General features: G+C 40.0%; 1 non-coding gene across 1 annotated transcript; it reads left to right on the forward strand.

Annotated features, from left to right (window-relative positions):
* The first annotated feature begins 376 nt into the window (after window positions 1–376).
* On the forward strand, window positions 377–450 carry Trnat-ugu (transfer RNA threonine (anticodon UGU)). Its single transcript has one exon. It is a non-coding gene; the product is annotated as a tRNA-Thr (tRNA).
* The last annotated feature ends 4610 nt before the right edge of the window (window positions 451–5060 follow it).

Raw genomic sequence — 5060 nt, forward strand, 5'->3', positions numbered from 1 at the left:
GCAGGATTTGAACCTGCGACCGTAGAGGTCGCACGGCTCCCGACTGAAGCGCCTAGAACCGCTCGGCCACATAGGCCGGTCTATCATGTATTCTAGAGAAGCTGCCCGGTCGTCAGTGGCGCCTGTTCTTTCGAGAACAGTTACTATCTTCATATATATGGTTAAACGTTACCCAGCCATTGACCTTCGTCTGTGCGAATGCGCACAGATTTCCCGAAATCTTACGGGAATCGTCACCTTAGTGTGGGCCAGTATTGAGTGGATGGGCAAACACCTATTACGTACATTACGTTTGTGGATTGTGGCCGGTTGGAAATGTGAGTCTCACGGGAAGCGTGTAAAGGATAAATACCTGCAGTCGCGGTATTCATCTGTGTCCTCGGTGGCTCAAATGGATAGAGCGTCTGCCATGTAAGCAGGAGATCCCGGGTTCGAGTCCCGGTCGGGGCACACATTTTCAGCTGTCCCCATCGAAGTATATCAACAACACCTGTCGGCAGCTGAGGGTTTCAATTAACTATCAATTGTGAAGGGGATTCGAAGAACCCTTTGCCAGGCACTTACATGTGATTTGCAGAGTATCCATGTAGATGTAGATCAAAGCTCGTCCCGTGACGCACGTGCACAAAATGATTCATACTGCAAACATACTCGCCGATAACACTGACGAATAACGAGTGCTGCATATCCAGGTTAGACAGATCGGCTTTTCCTGCCAAGAAGAACAGGGAGTTGCTATCTAGGAACAATTCCAGCCCGAGGAAGGGTTGAAAAGTGCTCCTTGGATTGCACACTAAACGTAAATAACGAAAATGCATTTTTGGTAAAAATTGGACAAAGCATAATCCTGTGCTCTCCGTATTGCATTAGCCGTTTTGAATATTGAAAATCTTACTGCAGATTCGTGTTCAGCGACATTAAAAATATACATGTAACCCTCAGTTCATGCAAATCGAAGTAATAATATAACTAAAAGGTTTCCCTAGACGTTGAACTTTTTTTTTTTTTTTTTTTTTTTTTTTTTTTTTTTTTTTTTTTTTTGGAGAAACAATTTTCTCAGAACGGCATGCAGCATTAACTAAAAATGGTTCAATCTCTTAACTTCTACCTCTGACCCAGAAAAGTAAACACTTTTCTTAGGAGCTTATACCTATAATATATGACACTGATTAATATTAAGTAATTTTTGTGAAGGCATAAGGAGTGAAACAAACCACCCAAAAAATCGAACTCAGAGTTCGAATTAGTACCGTATCGTTAAATTTACGGTTGTTTCATTGCGGTTAGGTATGCGCTCCCATAAATTTTATGTAATATCGACTGATGTTTTCCATTTTCAATTTCAGAGAAGTAATTTAGTATCAACTGATGTCATCCATTTTTGATTTCAGGTAACATCTGAGAGGCCACACTGCACGCAGTCCGCGTGATCAAATCATAATTGCGGGCGCCATTGTTTTTACTGAAAATCTAAAATAAAGCTCATAGTATGATCACTCGTAACTCCCAAACAGATCCTTCAAGTGTATTTTCACTGTCTCAAAAAAAATATATAACATTTTTTGCTCATTTGAATGAGAACCTGGCCGTAACGCCGGAATATAGTCACGAGATTTTTTTCGGAGACGCTGTACGTTCGCGAGAAGAATTTCGTTCTGCGCGTGTCGATGGACATTCTACAGATATTACTGTTTGTGTGTGTGTGTGTACTACTCAGTCGTGCCATTCGAGTGTACATCTTTGCATAGTTTTCCTTTGACGGTGTAAACAGTGTTCGGCTCAGTTGCTAACTGGCCAGTTGAGTGGTTCCGAAGTTGTCGGATGTGCGGTGCGTTCTGTCTGCTAGGATAACAACAGACTGGCGTGGTGCGATGGCAGAAGCAGACACTGAAGGAGCTAGCTGCTGGGACGCCAGCGAACAATTTATGCCAAGTAAGACGAAGAGAACTATTCTAAAATTACGAGCCGCCTCAATAGTGTTTATCATTAGTAAATCTTGTAGTTGAGACTGCCACCAATCTACAATAACTGACATTTTTGCCTAGAGAGAGATTAGCGAGAAATACAGGATATCCCCCACACATTGAAATTTTGGTTGTGATGACAGGCCTATGGGCAGTGTAGCCCGAGATCTAAGTTAGGTTGGAAGGGGGTAATTTGATTGAGAGATGTTTACGCCAACGATTATTAATGCCGAGTAAACGTTGTGTAAGCAGATTTCCCTGTAGCGTAGCCTAGTGTTTCCGTCCGCGCCATGTTTAACACACTTTCTCTGGCTATGTACAAAAGTCGCACAACAGCGACGAAAACTACGTTTCTGGTGGGGGGACGGGAGAGTTCCCTATGTAACTTTCACTACAAATTTTAGTAACCGCCGAAACTAGCCGAATTAGAAGCGTAATTTTAACTATATTTCCGTTTGTGGGAAAATAGTGATTCTCCTCTTTCGGCAGCAACTGTAATATGTAGGCGACTTATTAGTTTCTTTTTTTTTTTTTTTTTAAACTCTGAATCATGATCTCAGTAGACGCAGTGCTTTTTACGTTGCTTGATCCGTGGTCGATAGTAAACAATGCAATGTATTGGTAAACTCTTTGAAGTGTGACGCGTGTTGCATAGACGGCGTCTGCAATGTTCGTAAGGCCAAGCTTGTATATATTCTGTGTCTGTTTAATTAAGGCAAGGAGGATAATGTTCAAGGAGCACTGCATTAGCAGTCTATGGAGAAATTGAGAATTTGGATCTGACGAACGGCATGCTCGGGCAGTTCGTGCTATTATGTTGACCACTGTGTAATTCGGACACAGTGATCATTGCCTCTCCCTAGTAACCAGGAGACTCGGGTGGTAATCCTGGTCTGGCACAAATTTTCAACAGTGCCTATTGTCAGATAATTTTATTAGTGGTCCGGTCTTAAATTGTGTTTTGTTCACGAAACGTCGTTTAGCTTTTTCATGGATAACAGCTTTGGAAAGCGTACAGTCTGTACAGGTTACATTGATAATCACACGTCGTTAGTCCAAGGCAACTACAGCTACATAGTTTTACCAAGAACTTCTTCGTAGGTAGTTTCCCTGTAGTGGTATTTTGTTTTAGTATTTATAGACTGTAGGCTTGGATGAAATATGAAACACATATCCGAAGTTTCTGTTGATGCTGTAGATCCTGTTTTTATCCGTGCTAGGGGCACTAACACTTCATCAAATACTGGAGGACACAATTTGCCTCGAGATTTAGCAATTTTTCGTAATATAGGCCTAGCTTCGATATATTTTTCTCTAATTGTTGTTTGGATTTAATCTTAAAACACACTAACTTTTCCACCAGTTATTCTATATGTGGTTTCATCCCTTTCGTAGCATAGAGTTCCTAAACGGTCGATAATATTAATAATTTCCTTTCTCACTTTGATTTTCTGTAGAATCTCCTGTTTGTGGTTATTGCTAACCTGTTTCACATTCTCACTTTTATTATTTTTATTTTTCTTGTTTTGTGACTGGAAGCCAAATTTTCTTTGAATTCAGTCTTTAATTCTGAAACAGTTTCAGTTAAAGGTCAAGTGAAGATGGCGATCTATTTGAGGAGAATGGTTAGGAGATCTTTTATATTAGACGTACACAGGTCATTGAGATCCTTATCTATATAAAATTACTTCGAGTTTGATGTAGCCCATTCTCTTGTCATGATGTCGGCTGTATCGTAGCGTATTGTCTCGATTAGGTTGGATATTTTGATTAAGAGTTGCAGAAGTCCACGAAAGTGATTACGAAGTCAAGACTATACTAACAGAACGATGTGTAGCGTAGACCAAAACGCTCTTTCTGTCCTTTTAAAATCTCTTTTAATTAAAAATAACTAAAGCTGCAAGATACAATCACAAAAACTGTTTTATGTAATACAGAAATCCCAGACTATTGTTGTGTACGTACACTAATTTTTTGTCACAGAATATATATTTTTTACTCATTTGCTGGATTCCAGTTTCCCGCTTTTTGCGGCGAAAACCCTTTCCCTGCGAAGGGCCCAATAGCATGTCGGTTATATTCGCGACTTTATCGACGATCAGTAATTTCATATAGTCTATCCACCGGCGTCATTGTTAACATCGAATATAGATTTAAGTATTAGGAAGGCCAATATGAACCTAACGCATGGGTAGGTCTAATGATGAATAAAAAAAAAATTCGAATGCCGGTTAGCTACTACAAGCAGCACAGTGAACGCGTTATTGTGGCCAAGATAGACATGAAGTCCACACCTACCATAATCTTAAAAGTAGTCCGCAGATGAGGAAGAAATTGATGAAATGTGTGATGAGATAAAAGAAATTATTCAGATAGTGAAGGGAGATGAAAATAGAATAGGCACAAGTGATTGGAATTTGATAGTAGAGAAATGAAGAAAAGGAAACGTAGTAGGTGAATATGGAATGGTGGTAAGAAATGAAAGAGGAAGCCGCCTGGTAGGTTTTTGCCCAGAGCATAACTTAATCATCGCTAACACTTGGTTCAAGAATCGTGAAAGAACGTTGTATACGTGGAAGAGACCTGGAGATACTGCAAGATTTTAGATAGATTATATAAAGGTAAGAAACCAGGTATTAAATTGTAAGACTTTTCCAGGGGCAAATGTGTACTCTGACCACAATCTATAGGTTATGAACTGTAGATTAAAACTGAAGAAACTGCAAAAATGTGGGAAATTAAGGAGATGGGACCTGGATAAACTGAAAGAACCAGAGGTTGTACAGAGTTTCAGGGAGAGCATAAGGGAACAATTGATAGGAATGGGGGAATGAAATACAGTAGAAGAAGAATGGGTAGCCTTGAGGGATGAAGTAGTGAAGGCAGCAGAGGATCAAGTAGGCAAAAAGCCGAGGGCTAGTAGGAATCCTTGGGTAACAGAAGAAATATTGAATTCAATTGATGAAAGGAGAAAATATAAAAATGCAGTAAATGACGCAGGCGAAAAGGAATACAAACGTCTCAAAAATTAGATCGACATGAAGTGCAAAATGGCTAAGCAGGGATGGCTAGAGGACAAATGTAAGGATGTAGAGG

This window comes from Schistocerca gregaria, chromosome 10, assembly GCF_023897955.1.
Source record: "Schistocerca gregaria isolate iqSchGreg1 chromosome 10, iqSchGreg1.2, whole genome shotgun sequence".
Classification (NCBI taxonomy): Eukaryota; Metazoa; Arthropoda; class Insecta; order Orthoptera; family Acrididae; genus Schistocerca; species Schistocerca gregaria.